Raw genomic sequence first — 25,334 nt, 5'->3', positions numbered from 1 at the left:
CTGCGAACCCTGGTTGACGGCAATGGACTTCGACAGCGTCGATGTCCGGGTGCTTCACTTCGATCTCCTCGGCGGTCCCGTCTCGGGTCGGCAGCCTTTCGAGGGTCTGACTTCCAGGGCGCTTCGGCGAAGATTCAGCGGTGCTCGATGGTCCCTCGGAGCACGGGAAGAGGGCGCCTAGCCAGGTCCTCTCTCGGGTCAGTCCTCGACGATTTCGACAACCTTCAGTTTCTGTCGAAGCAAATGCCACAGCAAGTCTTCTTCTTCCAGCTGGACGTCGAGGATCAGCAAATCCAGTTACTCTTGAGTGGAGACTCAGCTTCTGAATGCTTCTGAACAATTTCCAGTGGTGAGAGGTCCCCAGATATACTATTCTGTCTCTCATCCACACTGCTGGCACACACACAGCAGCCAATCACACAGAAGGGCATTCATGCAGTTAGTCAGCCAATCAGGCACACAGTGCATTCAGGCCACACTCCTCCCTTTCAGACACTCACAACAAGGAATGTGGATTGGGACAAGTACCCAGCCATTCAACACTACACACTGCATTCAGGCCAGTTTCGGGCAGGGCTGTCTCAGTCTTTGTCTCACATGCCAGAAACCAGACAACCACAACAAGGAGTGTATATTGGTCACACTCTCCATTCACCCAGGTCCCACCCACAGGAGGTACCCACAACATACAGTCAAAGGGAAGGCTCCAGTCAGTCTAGCTGGGCCTTCACAACAACACCATATATGGAACTTCCACCCAACAGCCAGTCAGGGGGAAGGGACAGAGTCAGGGCTTCCCAGGACTTTGGGAAAAACAAGACAACAGGCAATAGAAAGCAAGAGGCCACAGGGGCCATCTTGTTTTCTATCAGGAATCAACTGATCCCAATGGCAGGGCCTGGGTATCCCAAAATGGAGGACACCCAGAGCACCTGTCCAATTCAGCATGGAGCTGCCACCAGCCCATACCCTGCTCTGTGGGCCACCCACAGGTGCCCAAAAACATACACTAGGGGCACAGGGTTGTACCCCTACCCATGGGTGCCATAAGGGTATCCCATGGGTCTGTTCACCAAACCAAAAGAGAGCTGCACTGCCAGGAGTCCCTCATGGACTCCTGGGCAGAAAACATGACAGAACACACGGTAAAAACAGAAAAAGGACAAGGATTCAGAGGCCCTGTCCCTCAGATGCATTTCCAGCATCACAGTCGCCCCCCCCAGACTGAGGTGGAGGGTGTCTAATCTCCCACGGGATAGACACCCTCATCCAGACGGTCAACATACCTTCTGGAAAGGCCATCTGCATTATCGTGACTCTTCCCTGGTCTGTGCTCTATGGTGAAGTCTAGCCCTTGTAGGCTAATCGACCACCTGAGCAATTTCGGATTCTCACCCTTCATCTGCATAAGCCACTTCAGGGGCTTATGATCTGTTTGGACCTTGAAGGTAGACCCCGTAAGGTAGGGCCTAAAACGCCTAAGGCTCCAAACTATACTAAAACATTCCTTTTCAACAGTAGCCCACCTAAGTTCTCTACCCTTGAGTTGTCTACTGATGAATATGATAGGATGTTCTCTCCCTTTGTCATCTAACTGGGACAAGACAGCTCCAATTCCGGTGTCGCAGGCATCCGTCTGGACGATAAAGGGTCGGCTGTAGTCAGGCGCACACAACACAGGTGCCCTACACAGACTTTCTTTCAAGCCATCAAAGGCCCTCTGACAGTCTTCGGTCCAATTAACCTTCCTAGGCTGTTTGGGCGAAGTTAGAGCTGTCAGGGGTGCAGCTATGGTTCCATAGTCTGCCATGAAATTGCGATAGTACCCAGTGAGGCCCAAAAAGGCTCTCACCTGGGTTTGAGTAGTGGGAGTCTCCCAGTTCTGTACGTCCTGTACTTTACTGGAAAGAGGCTGGATTTGACCCCCTCCTACCTCATGACCAAGATGGGTAACTTTCCCCTGAGCTATCTGGCACTTGGTGGCCTTGATAGTGAGGTTAGCCCTTTTCAAGGCCTGCAACACCCTATCCAGATGTGTCAAATGCTCTTCCCAGGTGGAACTGTAGACGGCAATGTCGTCTAAGTAAGCCACACAAAAGGCTTCCAGCCCACTGAGCGCATGGTTGACCAATCTCTGGAAGGTGGCAGGGGCATTCTTCAACCCAAAGGGCATGACCCTAAACTGGTAGAGTCCCTCAGGTGTGGAGAACGCCGTCTTTTCCTTGGCATGGTCCGTCAGAGCTATTTGCCAATAGCCTGAGGTAAGGTCAAAGGTGCTCACAAGTTTGGCAGCACCTATGGTGTCCACGAGCTCATCAGCCCGGGGCAATGGGTGCGCGTCAGTTTTGGTGACGGCATTGACTCCTCGGTAGTCCACACAGAACCTCCAATCCTTGGTACCCGCCTGGGAACTTGCCTTGGGGACAAGGACCACTGGACTGGACCAGGGACTGGTTGAGGGTTCAATAACACCCAGATCCAACATCTTGGCGACCTCAGCCTGGATGTGGTTTTTGACGGTATCTGACATACGATAGCTCCTGCTCTTGACAGGCACGCTGTCACCAGTGTCAATTTCGTGCTTACACCACGGTGTAAGGCCCGGTGTCAGTGAAAACAGAGAGGCATACTGCTGGAGCAAAGCCCTGCAGGCCCTCTGCTGCTCTGTTGTCAAATCGGGAGAGAGTTGTACTCCCTCCACTGAGCCATCCTGAGGGTTGCTATGCAGCAAATCAGGAAGGGGCTCACTCTCATCCTCTTCTTGCCCTGAAGCTAGCAAGAGACATGAGACCTCCGCTCGTCTGTGGAAAGGCTTGAGCCTGTTGACATGGAATACCTGAGGGGCTACCCCAGAGGCACCCATGTCAACCAGATAATTGACTTCGCCCATCTTGGAGATGATCCTGAAGGGTCCAGTCCACTTGTCTGCCAAAGCTCTAGGTTTGGTAGGCTCCATCACAAGGATTTCCTGTCCCGGAGTCCAATCCACTTGCGAGGCTTTAAGGTCATGCCAGTACTTATTCAATTCCTGGCTGGCCTTGAGATTCGCTGTTGCCTGACCCATCATCTGTGTCATCCTCCGCCTGAGGCCTAACACATAGTCCCCCACTTGCTTGGCGGGACCTGGAGGGGTGGCTTCCAAGCCTTCTCGGATCAAGGCGAGGGGCCCCCTCACGGGATGTCCAAAGAGTAACTCAAAGGGGCTGAACCCAACACCCTCTTGAGGTACTTCTCTGTAAGCAAACAGCAGGCATGGCAGGACGAGATCCCATTTCCTCCTTAGGGGCTCTTCCAAAGCACCTAGCATGCCCTTGAGAGTTTTATTAAATCTCTCAACCAGACCATTGGTCTGGGGGTGGTAAGAGGTGGAGAACTTGTAGGTTACCCCGCACTCTTTCCACATGGTTTTCATGTAACTAGACATGAAGTTGGATCCTCTGTCAGAGACGACCTCCTTGGGGAATCCAACACGGGTGAAAATGCCCAGGAGAGCCCTGGCAACCACCTTGGCAGTAACAGTCCGAAGGGGTATTGCCTCAGGGTACCTGGTGGCATGATCTACCAAGACCAGGATGAACCGATGTCCACCTGAAGTGGGAGGGTCAAGGGGACCGACGATGTCGATGCCCACCCTCTCAAATGGTGTGCCAACCACTGGTAATGGCTGCAGTGGGGCAATGATCCTGCCTCCAGTCTTGCCAGACAACTGACAAGTGGGGCAGGTCCTGCAGTGGGACTCCACCTCTACTCCCATCCTTGGCCAGTAGAAATGGGCAGAGAGCCTCTGCTTAGTCTTCTTAGTCCCAAGATGACCAGCCAAGGGCACCTCATGCGCCAACTGCAGTAGGAAGGGCCTGTAAACCTGGGGTACCACCAACCTCTTGCGGGCACCCGGTTCAGGCTTAGTGGGCTCACTAACAAGGAGCTCACCCTCCCAATAAATCTTGAATGTCCTAGGCACTTCACCTTGTGCCTGGGACAGGGCCTGTTTCCTCAGACCCTCGAGAGAGTGGCACTCTCTCTGTCCTTTACAGAAGTCTGCCCGGGTGGGTCCCCCTTCAGCTAACAAGCATTGAAGGTCGGGATGATCCTCCGGGTTGAGAACCTCTCCCACAGGAGAGTCTTCTGTCTCTTCCCCCACAGGAGCTGAGTTTGGGTTTTCCACTGGACCCAGCCCGTCCGGAGCATGGATCCCAATGGGTGCTGTCGGAACAGCAGGAAGAGAAGGTGCTCCCTCCACAGAGGTGGCCTTCTTGGTCTTCCTTCTTCTTGCCTTAGGCCTCGCCTTTGGCTCGGGTACCTGACTCACAGCCAGACCCGGTGTCACCTGTGACCTAGTGACCGCCGCAGCAGTCAGGGGAAGACCATCCGAGATCAACCCCAACTCCACTAGATCATTACCTAACAGAATGTTAGCAGGGACATTGTCCTGAACCAGGACAGGAAGCTTTGCTGTCTTGTCTCCAATCATGAGTGTGACTAAGGCTACAGGTGATAATTTGGGAGGCCCACCAGCTAATCTGGTGGTTTGCAGAGGAGCACCTTCATAGTCCTCTGGCCTGAGCAGGGTCCTGTCCACCACTGTCATGCTTGCCCCAGTGTCTCTCAAACCAGTAGAAGGCTGGCCATTCAAGAGGACACTTCTCAAAAACCTACGGGTGTTCTGTGGGATAGTCGCCAGTACTTCTGCGTACTGGTCCCAGGCCCCAAGGGACACTAAGGAAATCTCTACAGGAGCACCAAAGGTGATTCCGGTAGAGGAGGGGAGGACAGTGGCCTCCACCTCAGACATGGGGTAAGGGTAGGTCAGGCTGACAGCCTGTACTCCAAGTGCCTTACCTTTACACTTGGGGTCACCCCTTTTGTGATCCAGAGCCCCACAATCCCAACAAGTGCCAGGAGTGCGGGGTACGGTACTGGAACCACTGGGAACCTGCTTTGCAGCAGGTGGACACTACTCTTATTCCCACCCACAGAGGACTTATCCCCACTAGATTTTTGGGTCTTAGGAGAGGAAGGTTTTGGTTTACCCGACTGTGACTGCTTTTGGGACTCCTCAGCTTTCTGAGAGGCCCCCTTTTCTTTGTCCTTGTCCTTCCCACTGGAGTCCTTAGGGGACACCCGGTGGGAGACCCACTTGTCAGCCAACCTAGCCAGCTTAAAGGGGTCCAAAATGTTCTGGTCAGCAACATACTGACGCAGCTCCGGTGAACAGGCTTCAGAAAAATGCTCAAAAAACAAGAGGTGGGACAACTCAACAAAAGTTTTCACCTTGTATCCATCAATCCACCCCATCATGTTCATGTGCGCAGTACTCACCCAGTCAACCCAAGACACATTCTCTCTTTTATTAAATTCCCTGAACCTTTTAAGGTATTGGGTAGGTGTCTTGCCAAACTTGGCAATTAAAGCAGACTTCATACACTCATACTGACCCCTTTCTTCCACACTCAGCTTCAGAATACAGTCATATCCAGTTTGAGGCACTCTGCTTAACAAACACTTAGCCCAATCTCTTTTATCCACATCATGAATTGCACAAGCCATTTCAAACGCTTCAATCCATTGGAGGATATCTGAACCCTCCACAAACACACCAACCAAATCTTTCATAAACTTGGTGGCTGGGGACCTGACACTCTCACTGGTTTTAGCTGAAGTCTCCACTCTAGCTTTCTCTAGCTGGATTCTCTGACATTCAGTGTCCTGGCTTTTGAGTTCAAGGTCCTTATTTCTGAGTTCAAGATCCCTATTCTTGAGCTCCACTTGCTGTGCCAGCTCCTCTTTCTTAAGCTCAGCTTCTATTTCCAACTTGCGATATTCAAAGGCTAACTTCATCCTTAATAACTCAAGTTCCATGGAATTGCTGGGGTTTGGAACAGAGGCAGCAGGAATGGCGGCACTCCCAGAAACAGATTCAGCGACAACCCCAGGGGCAGAGTCCTCACTGGTTGCATCCCCCCCTTCATCAAGAGTTTCACCATCAGTCTGGTAGTCCACCAGGGCAGCTATCAGCTCAGCCCTAGACTTATCCACAAAGTCTAACTCCCTGGCTTCACAAGCACTCTGGAGAGCCTCTAAGCTCATCCTAGTCAATTTACCATTCGCAATGGACTCCATTGCTTGTAATGCAGTTATTTGGAACACACCCAAACCTTAATCTAATAAAAGTGCGGATATTTTGTAAGTGGCACGGTTATACACTGAGTCTTAAAACCATAAGCATCCCACCGCTGGCCACCAGCTTGTAAAGACCGGTGGGGGGGTCTGTACTTCCGCTCTCTATATGGTAGAGGGGAGGCACAGAGGACCCCAGCCAAGATTCTCTAATATGGTAACGATGGACGAGCAATCAAGGCCTAGCTTCTCAGGAGGTGATGCAGGCTGGTTCTTAAGTACAGTGTATCCCCAAGCCCCCACAAAGGAATGTCCACACACTGTATTACTGAAAACACAGTCTTTATATAATTAATATTCAAGGGTTATGTACACTTATCACAATAACGCACTTTGTGCTCAGGAAAATCAGCAATGGTAAATATCTACAATTCTAAAGTGGTACCACTAATATTAGACCTCATTAAAGTGCATTCACAATACTGTTAAAATGGCACACAGATCAATAAGAAGGAAACCAGCAATAGAGAGAGGAGAGATAACAGAGGGTTGAAACAATAGGCAGAATACTGGCCCCTACCACTGGACACAGTTCTGTGTGGAGATCCCCCCACCTGGGCAACCTGTAAAATAAAGAGATATAACACCAGCCCAGTCCATATATTGTTCAGTAGTCTATTTCTCTCCTATAATGTTTTTACCCCCCCAATGTACCTGGTGGAGTCGAGTTCTTCGAAGAGGCGTCGACGGATCCTTCTTGAGCGACCCCCTTTCAAGCGGGAGTCACGGATCGTCGAGAGGCGTCGAGAAACGTCGAAGACCTCGGGGTTCGGCGACGGGGAATCGACGGCCCTTCTTGAATGCCTTCCCTTTCAAGCGGGAGGCACGGGGCGTCGAACGTCCGTCGACAAACGAGGTAGAACGATGTCAAAGAGGCGGCAGCTTCGTCCGAGCGGTGCTCGTCGGCGTCGGGGCGTCGGCGTCCTGCAAGGCGGAGGTGTGCGGGGCACCTCGATGACAATAGTTCTGGACCGCAAAGATTGTAGAGACGGTGGCCCAACAAGGGCGTCGAGTCGCTCGAGTCTTTGGGGTCGTGAGGTGGCGGGAAACCCACCGGCGGATTCTCCTCGGCGCGTTGGTCGTCCTCGACTTTCTCCGGCAGGACAAAGCGGTCGACGATGTGGACGAGGGAGTCCTTCGGGTCAAATGTTCTTAGGCAAGGAGCGGACGGCTCCGGTCGTCGGTGGCACGGCGTCAAGTGGTTCCCACGGCTGGGCAACACAACTTCGACGGGCCTCCAGCGGTTACACAGACCTGCGAACCCTGGTCGACGGCAATGGACTTCGACAGCGTCGATGTCCGGTGCTTCACTTCGATCTCCTCGGCGGTCCCGTCTCGGGTCGGCAGCCTTTCGAGGGTCTGACTTCCAGGGCGCTTCGGCGAAGATTCAGCGGTGCTCGATGGTCCCTCGGAGCACGGGAAGAGGGCGCCTAGCGGGTCAGTCCTCGACGATTTCGACAACCTTCAGTTTCTGTCGAAGCAAATGCCACAGCAAGTCTTCTTCTTCCAGCTGGACGTCGAGGATCAGCAAATCCAGTTACTCTTGAGTGGAGACTCAGCTTCTGAATGCTTCTGAACAATTTCCAGTGGTGAGAGGTCCCCAGATATACTATTCTGTCTCTCATCCACACTGCTGGCACACACACAGCAGCCAATCACACAGAAGGGCATTCATGCAGTTAGTCAGCCAATCAGGCACACAGTGCATTCAGGCCACACTCCTCCCTTTCAGACACTCACAACAAGGAATGTGGATTGGGACAAGTACCCAGCCATTCAACACTACACACTGCATTCAGGCCAGTTTCGGGCAGGGCTGTCTCAGTCTTTGTCTCACATGCCAGAAACCAGACAACCACAACAAGGAGTGTATATTGGTCACACTCTCCATTCACCCAGGTCCCACCCACAGGAGGTACCCACAACATACAGTCAAAGGGAAGGCTCCAGTCAGTCTAGCTGGGCCTTCACAACAACACCATATATGGAACTTCCACCCAACAGCCAGTCAGGGGGAAGGGACAGAGTCAGGGCTTCCCAGGACTTTGGGAAAAACAAGACAACAGGCAATAGAAAGCAAGAGGCCACAGGGGCCATCTTGTTTTCTATCAGGAATCAACTGATCCCAATGGCAGGGCCTGGGTATCCCAAAATGGAGGACACCCAGAGCACCTGTCCAATTCAGCATGGAGCTGCCACCAGCCCATACCCTGCTCTGTGGGCCACCCACAGGTGCCCAAAAACATACACTAGGGGCACAGGGTTGTACCCCTACCCATGGGTGCCATAAGGGTATCCCATGGGTCTGTTCACCAAACCAAAAGAGAGCTGCACTGCCAGGAGTCCCTCATGGACTCCTGGGCAGAAAACATGACAGAACACACGGTAAAAACAGAAAAAGGACAAGGATTCAGAGGCCCTGTCCCTCAGATGCATTTCCAGCATCACAGAAACATGCCCCCAACAACACATGGCCTACTGTCCCGCGTTCCCACAGGTGTCCCGATGAAAATGGTACCTCACATGTGTGGGTGCACCTACCTGGCTGCCAAGGGGAAAGCCTAAAACACAAGTAACCCCAAGTCTGTTTTTCTGAGCGAAATCTCAGACATTCAGCCGACCGGCACAACATACAGATATGGGCCTCGGGTGTCCAAGCCACTGAGGAAAACAGGTAAACCCATGCATTTCCAAAAAGAGGACACCCGTGGGAATCCGCAGAGGTATGATTTGCGCATATCACCCCAGAATTTATAACCCAGATAGCCCCGCAAAGTCCGAAATGCGGTGAAAAAAACGCTTTTTCCGCACATTTTGCTCAGCGCAACCATTGAAAGACGCCACCAACAACACATGGCCTACTGTGCCGCATTCCCAAAGGTGTCCCGATGAAAATGGTACCTCACATGTGTGGGTGCACCTACCTGGCCGCCAAGGGGAAAGCCTAAAAAACAAGTAACCCTGAGTCTGTTTTCAGAGCGAAATCTCAGACATTCTGCGGACCGGCAGAACATACAGATATGGGCTTCGGGTGTCCAAGCCACTGAGGAAAACAGGGAACCCCATGCATTTCCGAAAAGAGGACACCCCTGGAAATCCACAGAGGTATGATTTGTGCACATCGCCCCAGTTTTTATTACCCAGACAGCCCCGCAAAGTCCAAAATGTGGGGGAAAAAATGCTTTTTCCGCACATTTCAATCGACGCACCCATCGAAACACGCCCCCAACAACACATGGCCTACTGTCACGCGTTCCCACAGGTGTCCCAATGAAAATGGTACCTCACATGTGTGGGTGCACCTACATGGCCGCCAAAGGGAAAGCCTAAAATACAACTAACCCCATGTCTGTTTTCAGAGCGAAATCTCAGACATTCTGCCGACCGGCACAACATACAGATATGGACCTCGGGTGTCCAAGCCACCGAGGAAAACAGGGAATCCCATGCATTTACAAAAAGAGGACACCCGTGGGAATCCGCAGAGGTATGATTTGCGCACATCGCCCCAGAATTATAAGTCCAAAATGTGGGGAAAAAAACGTTTTTTCCGCACATTTCGCTCGACTCACCCTTCGAAACACGCCCCCAACAACACATGGCCTACCGTCCCGCGTTTCCACAGATGTCCCAATGAAAACAGTACCTCACATGTGTGGGTGCACCTACCTGGCCGCCAAGGGGAAAGCCTAAAACACAAGTAACCCCAATTCTGTTTTCAGAGCGAAATCTCAGACATTCTGCTGACTGGCAAAACATACATATATGGGCCTCGGGTGTCCAAGATACTGAGGAAAACAAGGAAACCCATGCATTTCCAAAAAGGGGACACCCGTGGGAATCCGCAGAGGTATGATTTGCGCACATCGCCCCAGAATTTATAACCCAGATAGCCCCGCAAAGTCCGAAATGTGGTGAAAAAAACGCTTTTCGCGCATATTTTGCTCAGCGCAACCATCGAAACATGCCCCCAACAACACATGGCCTACCGTGCCGAATTCCCAAAGGTGTCCCGATGAAAATGGTACCTCACATGTGTGGGTGCACCTACCTGGCCACCAAGGGGAAAGCCTAAAAAACAAGTAATCCCAAGTCTGTTTTCAGAGCGAAATCTCAGATATTCTGCCGACCTTCACAACATACAGATATGGGCCTCGGGTGTCCAAGCCATCGAGGAAAACAGGGAACCCCATGCATTTCCAAAAAGAGGACAATCGTGGGAATCCACAGAGGTATGATTTGCGCACATCGTCTCAGAATTTATTACCCAGACAGCCTCAAAAAGTCCGAAATGTGGGGGAAAAAAACGCTTTTTCCGCAAATTTCGCTCGGCGCACCCATCGAAACATGCCCCCAACAACACATGGCCTACCGCCCCGCGTTCCCACAGGTGTCCCGATGAAAACGGTACCTCACATGTGTGGGTGCACCTACCTAGCCGCCAAGGGGAAAGCCTAAAACACAAGTAACCCCAAGTCTGTTTTCAGAGCGAAATCGCAGACATTCTGCCGACCGGAAAAACATACATATATGGGCCTCGGGTGTCCAAGCCACAGAGGAAAACAAGGAAACCCATGCATTTCCAAAAAAGGGACACCCGTGGGAATCCGCAGAGGTATGATTTGCGCACATCGCCCCAGAATTTATAACCCAGATAGCCCTGCAAATTCCGAAATGTGGTGAAAAAAACGCTTTTTCCGCACATTTTGCTCAGCGCAACCATCGAAAAAACACGCCCCAACAACACATGGCCTACTGTGCCGCATTCCCAAAGGTGTCCCAATGGAAATGGTACCTCACATGTGTGGGTGCACCTACCTGGCCGCCAAGGGTAAAGCCTAAAAAACAAGTAACCCCAAGTGTGTTTTCAGAGCGAAATCTCAGACATTCTGCCGACCGGAAAAACATACATATATGGGCCTCGGGTGTCCAAGCCACAGAGGAAAACAAGGAAACCCATGCATTTCCAAAAAGGGGACACCCGTGGGAATCCGCAGAGGTATGATTTGCGCACATCGCCCCAGAATTTATAACCCAGATAGCCCCGCAAAGTCCAAAATGTGGGGGAAAAAAATGCTTTTTCCGCACATTTTGCTCTAAGCACACATCGAAACACGCCCCACAACAACACATGGCCTACTGTCCCGCGTTCCCACAGGTGTCCCGATGAAAACGGTACCTCACATGTGTGGGTGCACCTACCTGGCCGCCATGGGGAAAGCCTAAAAAACAAGTAACCCCAAGTCTATTTTCAGAGCGAAATCTCAGACATTCTGTCGACCGGCACAACATACAGATATGGGCTTCGGGTGTCCAAGTCACTGAGGAAAACAGGAAACCCCATGCATTTCCAAAAAGAGGACACCTGTGGGAATCCACAGAGGTATGATTTGTGCACATCGCCCCAGATTTTATTACCCAGACAGCCCTGCAAAGTCCGAAATGTGGGGGAAAAAACGCTTTTTCCGCACATTTCGCTCGACTCACCCATCGAAACACACCCCCAACAACACATGGCCTACCGTCCCGCATTCCCACAGATGTCCCAATGAAAACGGTACCTCACATGTGTGGGTGCACCTACCTGGCCACCAAGGGGAAAGCCTAAAACACAAGTAACCCCAAATCTGTTTTCAGAGCGAAATCTCAGACATTCTGCCGACCGGCATAACATACAGATATGGGCCTCGGGTGTCCAAGCCACTGAGGAAAACAGGGAACCCCATGCATTTCCAAAAAGAGAACACCCGTGGGAATCCACAGAGGTATGATTTGCGCACATCGCCCCAGAATGTATTACCCAGACAGCCCCGCAAAGTCCGAAATGTGGGGGAAAAAAACGCTTTTTCCAAACATTTCGCTCGGCGCACCCATCGAAACACGCCCCCTACAACACATGGCCTACCGCCCCGCATTCCCACAGGTGTCCTGATGAAAATGGTACCTCACATGTGTGGGTGCACCTACCTGGCTGCCAAGGGGAAAGGCTAAAAAACAAGTAACCCCAAGTCTGTTTTCAGAGCGAAATCTCAGACATTCTGCCGACCGGCACAACATACAGATATGGGCCTCGGGTGTCTAAGCCACCGAGGAAAACAGGTAAACCCATGCATTTCCAAAAAGAGGACACCGGTGGGAATCCGCAGAGGTATGATTTGCGCACATCGTCCCAGAATTTATTACCCAGACAGCCCCGCAGAGTCCAAAATGTGGGGGAAAAAAAAGCTTTTTCCGCACATTTTGCTTGGCGCACCCATCGGAACACGCCCCCAACAACACATGGCCTACTGTCCCTCGTTCCGACAGGTGTCCCAATGAAAACGGTACCTCACATGTGTGGGCACACCTACCTGGCCGCCAAGGGGAAAGCCTAAAACACAAGTAACCCCAAGTCTGTTTTCAGAGCGAAATCTCAGACATTTTGTCGACCGGCACAACATACAGATATGGGCTTCGGGTGTCCAAGCCACTGAGGAAAACAGGGAACCCCATGCATTTCCGAAAAGAGGACACCCGTGGGAATCCACAGAGGTATGATTTGTGCACATCGCCCCAAATTTTATTACACAGACAGCCCCTCAAAGTCCAAAATGTGGGGGCAAAAACGCTTTTTCCGCACGTTTTGCTCGACGCACCCATTGAAACACGCCCCCAACAACACATGGCCTACTGTCACGCGTTCCCAAAGGTGTCCCGATGAAAATGGTACCTCACATGTGTGGGTGCACCTACATGGCCACCAAAGGGAAAGCCTAAAATACAAGTAACCCCACGTCTGTTTTCAGAGCGAAATCTCAGACATTCTGCCGACCGGCACAACATACAGATATGGACCTCGGTGTCCAAGCCACCGAGGAAAACAGGGAACCCCATGCATTTCCAAAAAGAGGACACCCGTGGGAATCCGCAGAGGTATGATTTGCGCACATCGCCCCAGAATTTTTTACCAAGACAGCCCTGAAAAGTCCAAAATGTGGGGAAAAAAACACTTTTTCCGCACATTTCGCTCGACTCACCCAACGAAACACGCCCCAACAACACATGGCCTACCGTCCCGCGTTCCCACAGATGTCCCAATGAAAATGGTACCTCACATGTTTGGGTGCACCTATCTGGCCGCCAAGGGGAAAGCCTAAAACACAAGTAACCCCAAGTCTGTTTTCAGAGCGAAATCTCAGACATTCTGCCGACCGGCACAACATACAGATATGGGTCTCGGGTGTCCGAGCCACTGAGGAAAACAGGGAACCCCATGCATTTCCAAAAAGAGGACACCCGTGGGAATCCGCAGAGGTATGATTTGCGCACATCGCCCCAGAATTTATAACCCAGGTAGCCCCGCAAAGTCCGAAATGTGGTGAAAAAAACGCTTTTTCCGCACATTTTGCTCAGCGCAACCATCGAAACACGCCCCCAACAACACATGGCCTACCGTGCCGCATTCCCAAAGGTCTCCAGATGAAAATGGTACCTCACATGTGTGGGTGCACCTACCTGGCCGCCAAGGGGAACGCCTAAAAAACAAGTAACCCCAAGTCTGTTTTCAGAGCGAAATCTCAGACATTCTGCCGACCGGCACAACATACAGATATGGGCCTCGGGTGTCCAAGCCACCGAGGAAAACAGGGAACCCCATGTATTTCCAAAAAGAGGACACCCGTGGAAATCCCCAGAGGTATGATTTGCGCACATCGCCGCAGAATTTATTACCCAGACAGCCACGCAAATTCCGAAATGTGGGGGAAAAAAATGCTTTTTCCGCACATTTCGCTCGGCGCACCCTTCGAAACACGCCCCCAACAACACATGGCCTACTGCTCCGCGTTCCCACAGGTGTCCCAATGAAAATGGTACCTCACATGTGTGGGTGCACCTACCTAGCCACCAAGGGCAAAGCCTAAAACACAAGTAACCCCAAGTCTGTTTTCAGAGCGAAATCTCAGACATTCTGCCGACCGGCAAAACATACAGATATGGGCCTCGGGTGTCCAAGCCACTGAGGAAAACAGGAAAACCCATGCATTTCCAAAAAGAGGTCACCGTGGGAATCCGCAGAGGTATGATTTGCGCACATCGCCCCAGAATTTATAACCCAGATAGCCCCGCAAAGTCCGAAATGTGGTGATAAAAACGCTTTTTCCGCACATTTTGCTCAGCGCAACCATCGAAACACGCCCCCAACAACACATGGCCTACCGTGTCACATTCGCAATGGTGTCCCGATGAAAATGGTACCTCACATGTGTGGGTGAACCTACCTGGCCGCCAAGGGGAAAGCCTAAAATACAAGTAACCCCAAGTCTGTTTTCAGAGCGAAATCTCAGACATTCTGCTGACCAGCACAACATACAGATATGGGCCTCGGGTGTCCAAGCCACCGAGGAAAACAGGGAACCCCATGCCTTTCCAAAAAGCGGACACCCGTGGGAATCCGCAGAGGTGTGATTTGCGCACATCGCCCCAGAATTTATTACCCAGACATCCCCGCAAAGTCCGAAATGTGGGGGAAAAAAACGCTTTTTCTGCACATTTCGCTCGGCGCACCCATCGAAACACACCCCCAACAACACATGGCCAATGGTCCCGTGTTCCCACAGGTGTCCCTATGAAAACGGTAACTCACATGTGTAGGTGCACCTACCTGGCCGCCAAGGGGAAAGCCTAAAACACAAGTAACCCCAAGTCTGTTTTCAGAGCGAAATCTCAGACATTCTGCCGACCGGCACAACATACAGATAGGGGCCTCGGGTGTCCAAGCCACTGAGGAAAACAGGAAAACCCATGCATTTCCAAAAAGAGGTCACCGTGGGAGTCCGCAGAGGTATGATTTGCGCACATCGCCCCAGAATGTATAACCCAGATAGCCCCGCAAAGTCCGAAATGTGGTGAAAAAAACGCTTTTTCCGCACATTTTGCTCAGCGCAACCATCGAAACACGCCCCCAACAACACATGGCCTACCGTGTCACATTCCCAAAGGTGTCCCGATGAAAATGGTACCTCACATGTGTGGGTGCACCTACCTGGCCGCCAAGGGGAAAGCCTAAAATACAAGTAACCCCAAGTCTGTTTTCAGAGCGAAATCTAAGACATTCTGCCGACTGGCACAACATACAGATATGGGCCTCGGGTGTCCAAGCCACCGAGGAAAACAGGGAACCCCATGCCTTTCCAAAAAGTGGACACCCGTGGGAATCCACAGAGGTGTGATTTGTGCACATCTCCCCAGAATTTATTACCCAGACATCCCCGCAAAGTCGAAATGTGGGGGAAAAAAACGCTTTTTCTGCACATTTCGCTCGGCGCACCCATCGAAACACACCCCCAACAACACATGGCCAATGGTCCCGTGTTCCCACAGGTGTCCCTATGAAAACGGTAACTCACATGTGTAGGTGCACCTACCTGGCCGCCAAGGGGAAAGCCTAAAACACAAGTAACCCCAAGTCTGTTTTCAGAGCGAAATCTCAGACATTCTGCCGACCGGCACAACATACAGATATGGGCTTCGGGTGTCCAAGCCACTGAGGAAAACAGGGAACCCCATGCATTTCCGAAAAGAGGTCACCGTGGGAGTCCGCAGAGGTATGATTTGTGCACATCGCCCCAAATTTTATTACACAGACAGCCCCTCAAAGTCCAAAATGTGGGGGAAAAAACGCTTTTTCCGCACGTTTTGATCGACGCACCCATTGAAACATGCCCCCAACAACACATGGCCTACTGTCACGCGATCCCAAAGGTGTCCCGATGAAAATGGTACCTCACATGTGTGGGTGCACCTACATGGCCACCAAAGGGAAAGCCTAAAATACAAGTAACCCCACGTCTGTTTTCAGAGCGAAATCTCAGACATTCTGCCGACCGGCACAACATACAGATATGGATCTCGGTGTCCAAGCCACCGAGGAAAACAGGGAACCCCATGCATTTCCAAAAAGAGGACACCCGTGGGAATCCGCAGAGGTATGATTTGCGCACATCGCCCCAGAATTTTTTACCAAGACAGCCCTGCAAAGTCCAAAATGTGGGGAAAAAAACACTTTTTCCGCACATTTCGCTCGACTCACCCAACGAAACACACCCCAACAACACATGGCCTACCGTCCCGCGTTCCCACAGATGTCCCAATGAAAATGGTACCTCACATGTTTGGGTGCACCTATCTGGCCGCCAAGGGGAAAGCCTAAAACACAAGTAACCCCAAGTCTGTTTTCAGAGCGAAATCTCAGACATTCTGCCGACCGGCACAACATACAGATATGGGTCTCGGGTGTCCGAGCCACTGAGGAAAACAGGGAACCCCATGCATTTCCAAAAAGAGGACACCCGTGGGAATCCGCAGAGGTATGATTTGCGCACATCGCCCCAGAATTTATAACCCAGGTAGCCCCGCAAAGTCCGAAATGTGGTGAAAAAAACGCTTTTTCCGCACATTTTGCTCAGCGCAACCATCGAAACACGCCCCCAACAACACATGGCCTACCGTGCCGCATTCCCAACGGTCTCCAGATGAAAATGGTACCTCACATGTGTGGGTGCACCTACCTGGCCGCCAAGGGGAACGCCTAAAAAACAAGTAACCCCAAGTCTGTTTTCAGAGCGAAATCTCAGACATTCTGCCGACCGGCACAACATACAGATATGGGCCTCGGGTGTCCAAGCCACCGAGGAAAACAGGGAACCCCATGCATTTCCAAAAAGAGGACACCCGTGGGAATCCCCAGAGGTATGATTTGCGCACATCGCCCCAGAATTTATTACCCAGACAGCCACGCAAATTCCGAAATGTGGGGGAAAAAAACGCTTTTTCCGCACATTTCGCTCGGCGCACCCTTCGATACACGCCCCCAACAACACATGGCCTACTGCTCCACGTTCCCACAGGTGTCCCGATGAAAATGGTACCTCACATGTGTGGGTGCACCTACCTAGCCACCAAGGGCAAAGCCTAAAACACAAGTAACCCCAAGTCTGTTTTCAGAGCGAAATCTCAGACATTCTGCCGACCGGCAAAACATACAGATATGGGCCTCGGGTGTCCAAGCCACTGAGGAAAACAGGAAAACCCACGCATTTCCAAAAAGAGGTCACCGTGGGAATCCGCAGAGGTATGATTTGCGCACATCGCCCCAGAATTTATAACCCAGATAGCCCTGCAAAGTCCGAAATGTGGTGAAAAAAACGCTTTTTCCGCACATTTTGCTCAGCGCAACCATCGAAACACGCCCCCAACAACACATGGGATACCGTGTCACATTCCCAAAGGTGTCCCGATGAAAATGGTACCTCACATGTGTGGGTGCACCTACCTGGCCGCCAAGGGGAAAGCCTAAAATACAAGTAACCCCAAGTCTGTTTTCAGAGCGAAATCTCAGACATTCTGCCGACTGGCACAACATACAGATATGGGCCTCGGGTGTCCGAGCCACCGAGGAAAACAGGGAACCCCATGCCTTTCCAAAAAGCGGACACCCGTGGGAATCCACAGAGGTGTGATTTGCGCACATCGCCCCAGAATTTATTACCCAGACATCCCCGCAAAGTCTGAAATGTGGGGGAAAAAAACGCTTTTTCTGCACATTTCGCTCGGCGCACCCATCGAAACACACCCCAAACAACACATGGCCAATGGTCCCGTGTTCCCACAGGTGTCCCTATGAAAACAGTAACTCACATGTGTAGGTGCACCTACCTGGCCGCCAAGGGGAAAGCCTAAAACACAAGTAACCCCAAGTCTGTTTTCAGAGCGAAATCTCAGACATTCTGCCGACCGGCACAACATACAGATAGGGGCCTCGGGTGTCCAAGCCACTGAGGAAAACAGGAAAACCCATGCATTTCCTAAAAGAGGTCACCGTGGGAGTCCGCAGAGGTATGATTTGCGCACATCGCCCCAGAATTTATAACCCAGATAGCCCCGCAAAGTCCGAAATGTGGTGAAAAAAACGCTTTTTCCGCACATTTTGCTCAGCGCAACCATCGAAACACGCCCCCAACAACACATGGCCTACCGTGTCACATTCCCAAAGGTGTCCCGATGAAAATGGTACCTCACATGTGTGGGTGCATCTACCTGGCCGCCAAGGGGAAAGCCTAAAATACAAGTAACCCCAAGTCTGTTTTCATAGCGAAATCTCAGACATTCTGCCGACTGGCACAACATACAGATATGGGCCTCGGGTGTCCAAGCCACCGAGGAAAACAGGGAACCCCATGCCTTTCCAAAAAGCGGACACCCGTGGGAATCCACAGAGGTGTGATTTGTGCACATCGCCCCAGAATTTATTACCCAGACATCCCCGCAAAGTCGAAATGTGGGGGAAAAAAACGCTTTTTCTGCACATTTCGCTCGGCGCACCCATCGAAACACACCCCCAACAACACATGGCCAATGGTCCCGTGTTCCCACAGGTGTCCCTATGAAAACGGTAACTCACATGTGTAGGTGCACCTACCTGGCCGCCAAGGGGAAAGCCTAAAACACAAGTAACCCTGAGTCTGTTTTCAGAGCGAAATCTCAGACATTCTGCCGACCGGCACAACATACAGATAGGGGCCTCGGGTGTCCAAGCCACCGAGGAAAACAGGGAAACCCATGCATTTCCAAAAAGAGGACACCTGTGGAAATCCGCAGAGGTATGATTTGCGCACATCGTCCCAGAATTTATTACCCAGACAGCCCCGCAAAGTCCAAAATGTGGGGGAAAAAAACACTTTTTCTGCACATTTTGCTCGAAGCACCCATCAAAACACGCCCCCAACAACACATGGCCTACTGTCCCGCGTTCACACAGGTGTCCCGATGAAAACGGTACCTCACATGTGTGGGTGCACCTACCTGGCCGCCAAGGGGAAAGCCTAAAATACAAGTAACCCCAAGTCTGTTTTCAGAGCGAAATCTCAGACATTCTGCCGACCGGCACAACATACAGATATGGGCCTCTGGTGTCCAAGCCACCGAGGAAAACAGGGAACCCCATGCATTTCCAAAAAGAGGACACCCATGGGAATCTGCAGAGGTATGATTTGCGCACATCGCCCCAGAATTTTTTACCCAGACAGCCCTGCAAAGTCCAAAATGTGTGGAAAAAAACGCTTTTTCCGCACATTTCGCTCGATTCACCCATCGAAACACGCCCCCAACAACTCATGGCCTACCGTCCCGCGTTCCCACAGATGTCCCAATGAAAACGGTACCTCACATGTGTGGGTGCACCTACCTGGCCGCCAAGGGGAAAGCCTAAAAAACAAGTAACCCCAAGTCTATTTTCAGAGCGAAATCTCAGACATTCTGCCGACCGGCACAACATACAGATATGGGCCTCGGGTGTCCAAGCCACCGAGGAAAACAGGGAACCCCATGCATTTCCAAAAAGCGGACACCCGTGGCAATCCACAGAGGTGTGATTTGCGCACATCGCCCCAGAATTTATTACCCAGACATCCCAGCAAAGTGCGAAATGTGGGGGAAAAAACGCTTTTTCTGCACATTTCGCTCGGCGCACCCATCGAAACACACCCCCAACAACACATGGCCTATGGTCCCGTGTTCCCACAGGTGTCCCTATGAAAACGGTAACTCACATGTGTGGGTGCACCTACCTGGCCACCAAGGGGAAAGCCTAAAACACAAGAAACACCAAGTCTGTTTTCAGAGCGAAATCTCAGACATTCTGCCGACCGGCACAACATACAGATATGGGCCTCGGGTGTCCAAGCCACCGAGGAAAACAGGGAAACCCATGCATTTCCAAAAAGAGAATACCCGTGGGAATCCGCAGAGGTATGATTTGCGCACATCGTCCCAGAATTTATTACCCAGACAGCCCCGCAAAGTACAAAATGTGGGGGAAAGAAACGCTTTTTCTGCACATTTTGCTCGAAGCACCAATCAAAACACGCCCCAACAACACATGGCCTACTGTTCCGCGTTCCCACAGGTGTCCCGATGAAAACGGTACCTCACATGTGTGGGTGCACCTACCTGGCCGCCAAGGGGAAAGCCTAAAAAACAAGTAACCCTGAGTCTGTTTTCAGAGCGAAATCTCAGACATTATGCCGACCGTCACAACATACAGATATGGGCCTCGGGTGTCCAAGCCACCGAGGAAAACAGGGAACCCCATGCATTGCCAAAAAGAGGACACCCATGGGAATCTGCAGAGGTATGATTTGTGCACATCGCCCCAGAATTTTTTAGCCTGACAGCCCTGCAAAGTCCAAAATGTGGGGAAAAAACGCTTTTTCCGCACATTTCGCTCGATTCACCCATCGAAACACGCCCCAACAACACATGGCCTACCGTCCCGCGTTCCTACAGATGTCCCAATGAAAACGGTACCTCACATGTGTGAGTGCACCTACCTGGCCGCCAAGGGGAAAGCGTAAAACACAACTAACCCCAAGTCTGTTTTCAGAGCGAAATCTCAGACATTCTGCCGACAGGCACAACATACAGATAAGGGCCTCGGGTGTCCAAGCCACCGAGGAAAACAGGGAACCTCATGCATTTCTGAAAAGAGGACACCCGTGGAAATACGCAGAGGTATGATTTGCACACTTCGGCCCAGATTGTATCACCCAGACAGCCCAGCAAAGTCCTAAATTTGGGGGGAAAAAAATGATTCTTCCGCACATTTCGCTCGGCGTACCCATCGAAACACGCCCCCACCAACACATGGCCTACCGACCCGCATTCCCACAGGTGTCCCGATGAAAACGGTACCTCACATGTGTGGGTGCACATACCTGGGCGCGAAGGAATAAGGCTAAACCACTGCTATCCACCCCAAAGGGTTTTGGGAGGCAACCGACAGATTTAGGCATGGGGTGTTTCAGCCACCAAGAAAAACAGGAACCCCCATGTATTTCTGAAAAGAAGACACCCGTGGGAATCCGCAGAGGTATTATTTGCGCACATCGGCCCAGAATTTATTACCCAGACAGCCCAGCAAAGTCCGAAATGTGGGGGAAAAAAACGATTTTTCCGCACATTTCGCTCGGCGCACCAATCGAAACACACCCGCAACAACACATGGGCTACCGTCACGCACTCCCACAGGTGTCCCGATGAAAACGGTACCTCAAATGTGTGGGTGCACCTACCTGGCCGCCAAGGGGAAAGCCTAAAACACAAGTAACCCCAAGTCTGTTTTCAGAGCGAAATCTCTGACATTCTGCCGACCGGCACAACATACAGATATGGGCCTCGGGTGTCCAAGCCTCCGAGGAAAACAGGGAACCCCATGCATTTCCAAAAAGAGGACACTGGTGGGAATCCACAGAGGTATGATTTGCGCACATCGCACCAGAATTTATTACCCAGACGGCCCCGCAAATTCCGAAATGTTGGGAAAAAATGCTTTTCCCTCACATTTTGCTCGGCGCACCCATCGAAAAATGCTCCCAACAACACATGGACTACCGTCCCGCGTTCCCACAGGTGAGCCGATGAAAACGGTACCTCTCATGTGTGAGTGCACCTACCTGTCCGCCAAGGGGAAAGCCTAAAACACAAGTAACCCCAAGTCTGTTTTCAGAGCGAAATCTCAGACATTCTGCCGACCGGCACAAGATACAGATATGGGCGTCGGGTGTCCAAGCCACCGAGCAAAACAGGGAACCCCATGCATTTCCGAAAAGGGGACTCCCGTGGGAATCTGCAGAGGTATGATTTGCGCACATCGGCCCAGATTTTATTACCCAGACAGCCCCGCAAATTCCGAAACGTGGGGAAAAAAATACTTTTTCCACACATTTCGCTCAGCGCACCCATCGAAACACGCCCCCAACAACACATGGCCTACCGTCCCGCTTTCCCACAGGTGTTCCAATGAAACGGTACCTCACATGTGTGGGTGCACCTACCTGGGCGCGAAGGAATAAGGCTAAACCACTGCTATCCCCCCAAAGGGTTTGGGGAGGCAACCAACAGATTTAGGCCGGGGGTGTTTCAGCCACCAAGAAAAACAGGAACCCCCATACATTTCTGAAAAGAAGACACACGTGGGAATCCGCAGAGGTTTGATTTGCGCACATCACCCCAGAATTTATTACCCAGACAGGCCCGCAAAGTCCGAAATGTGGGGAAAATGAACGCTTTTTCAGCACTTTTCACTCAGCGAACCCATCGAAACACGTCCCCAACAACACTTGGCCTACTGTCCCGCGTTCCCACAGGTGTCCCAATGAAAACGGTACCTCACATGTGTGGGTGCATCTACCTAGCCTCCAAGGGGAAAGCCTAAAACACAAGTAACCCCAAGTCTGTTTTCAGAGCGAAATCGCAGACATTCTGCCGACCGGCAAAACATACATATATGGGCCTCGGGTGTCCAGGCCACTGAGGAAAACAGGGAACCTCATGCATTTCTGAAAAGAGGACACCCGTGGAAATACGCAGAGGTATGATTTGCGCACTTCGGCCCAGATTGTATCACCCAGACAGCCCAGCAAAGTCCTAAATTTGGGGGGAAAAAAATGATTCTTCCGCACATTTCGCTCGGCGTACCCATCGAAACACGCCCCCAACAACACATGGCCTACCGACCCGCATTCCCACAGGTGTCCCGATGAAAACGGTACCTCACATGTGTGGGTGCACATACCTGGGCGCGAAGGAATAAGGCTAAACCACTGCTATCCACCCCAAAGGGTTTTGGGAGGCAACCGACAGATTTAGGCATGGGGTGTTTCAGCCACCAAGAAAAACAGGAACCCCCATGTATTTCTGAAAAGAAGACACCCGTGGGAATCCGCAGAGGTATTATTTGCGCACATCGGCCCAGAATTTATTACCCAGACAGCCCAGCAAAGTCTGAATTGTGGGGGAAAAAATCGATTTTTCCGCACATTTCGCTCGGCGCACCAATCGAAACACACCCGCAACAACACATGGGCTACCGTCACGCACTCCCACAGGTGTCCCGATGAAAACGGTACCTCAAATGTGTGGGTGCACCTACCTGGCCGCCAAGGGGAAAGCCTAAAACACAAGTAACCCCAAGTCTGTTTTCAGAGCGAAATCTCTGACATTCTGCCGACCGTCACAACATACAGATATGGGCGTCGGGTGTCCAAGCCACCGAGCAAAACAGGGAACCCCATGCATTTCCGAAAAGGGGACTCCCGTGGGAATCTGCAGAGGTATGATTTGCACACATCGGCCCAGATTTTATTACCCAGACAGCCCCGCAAATTCCGAAACGTGGGGAAAAAAATACTTTTTCCACACATTTCGCTCAGCGCACCCATCGAAACACGCCCCCAACAACACATGGCCTACCGTCCCGCTTTCCCACAGGTGTTCCAATGAAACGGTACCTCACATGTGTGGGTGCACCTACCTGGGCGCGAAGGAATAAGGCTAAACCACTGCTATCCCCCCAAAGGGTTTGGGGAGGCAACCAACAGATTTAGGCCGGGGGTGTTTCAGCCACCAAGAAAAACAGGAACCCCCATACATTTCTGAAAAGAAGACACACGTGGGAATCCGCAGAGGTTTGATTTGCGCACATCACCCCAGAATTTATTACCCAGACAGGCCCGCAAAGTCCGAAATGTGGGGAAAATGAACGCTTTTTCAGCACTTTTCACTCAGCGAACCCATCGAAACACGTCCCCAACAACACTTGGCCTACTGTCCCGCGTTCCCACAGGTGTCCCAATGAAAACGGTACCTCACATGTGTGGGTGCATCTACCTAGCCTCCAAGGGGAAAGCCTAAAACACAAGTAACCCCAAGTCTGTTTTCAGAGCGAAATCGCAGACATTCTGCCGACCGGCAAAACATACATATATGGGCCTCGGGTGTCCAGGCCACTGAGGAAAACAGGGAACCTCATGCATTTCTGAAAAGAGGACACCCGTGGAAATACGCAGAGGTATGATTTGCGCACTTCGGCCCAGATTGTATCACCCAGACAGCCCAGCAAAGTCCTAAATTTGGGGGGAAAAAAATGATTCTTCCGCACATTTCGCTCGGCGTACCCATCGAAACACGCCCCCAACAACACATGGCCTACCGACCCGCATTCCCACAGGTGTCCCGATGAAAACGGTGCCTCACATGTGTGGGTGCACATACCTGGGCGCGAAGGAATAAGGCTAAACCACTGCTATCCACCCCAAAGGGTTTTGGGAGGCAACCGACAGATTTAGGCATGGGGTGTTTCAGCCACCAAGAAAAACAGGAACCCCCATGTATTTCTGAAAAGAAGACACCCGTGGGAATCCGCAGAGGTATTATTTGCGCACATCGGCCCAGAATTTATTACCCAGACAGCCCAGCAAAGTCCGAATTGTGGGGGAAAAAATCGATTTTTCCGCACATTTCGCTCGGCGCACCAATCGAAACACACCCGCAACAACACATGGGCTACCGTCACGCACTCCCACAGGTGTCCCGATGAAAACGGTACCTCAAATGTGTGGGTGCACCTACCTGGCCGCCAAGGGGAAAGCCTAAAACACAAGTAACCCCAAGTCTGTTTTCAGAGCGAAATCTCTGACATTCTGCCGACCGTCACAACATACAGATATGGGCCTCGGGTGTCCAAGCCAACGAGGAAAACAGGGAACCCCATGCATTTCCAAAAAGAGGACACCACCTGGGCAACCTGTAAAATAAAGAGATATAACACAAGCCCAGTACATATATTGTTCAATAGTCTTATTCTGTCCTACAATGTTTTTACCCCCCCAATGTACCTGGTGGAGTCGAGTTCTTCGAGGAGGCGTCGACAGATCCTTCTTGAGTGACCCCCTTTAAAGCAGGAGTCACGGATCGTCGAGAGGCATCGAGAAGCGTCGAGGAACTCGGGGTTCGGTGTCGGGGAATCGACGGCCCTTCTTGAATGCCTTCCCTTTCAAGCGGGAGACACGGGACGTCGAACGTCCGACAACAAACGGGGTAGAACGGCGTCGATGAGGCGGCAGGCTTCGATCCGAGCGGTGCTCGTCGGCGTCGAGACGTCGGCGTCCTGCGAGGAAGAGGCGTGCGGGGCACCTCGGCGACACTAGTTCTGGACCGCAAAGATTGTGAATGACGGTGGCCCAGCAAGGGCGTCGAGTCGCTCGAGTCTTTGGAGTCGTGAGGTGGCGGGAAACCCACCGGCGGATTCTCCTCGGCGCGTTGGTCGTCCTCGACTTTCTCCG

The sequence above is a fragment of the Ambystoma mexicanum genome, chromosome 3p (assembly GCF_040938575.1).
Source record: "Ambystoma mexicanum isolate Mex_15411 chromosome 3p, UKY_AmexF1_1, whole genome shotgun sequence".
In the NCBI taxonomy this organism is placed as follows: domain Eukaryota; kingdom Metazoa; phylum Chordata; class Amphibia; order Caudata; family Ambystomatidae; genus Ambystoma; species Ambystoma mexicanum.
This window is presented reverse-complemented; position numbering follows the sequence as displayed.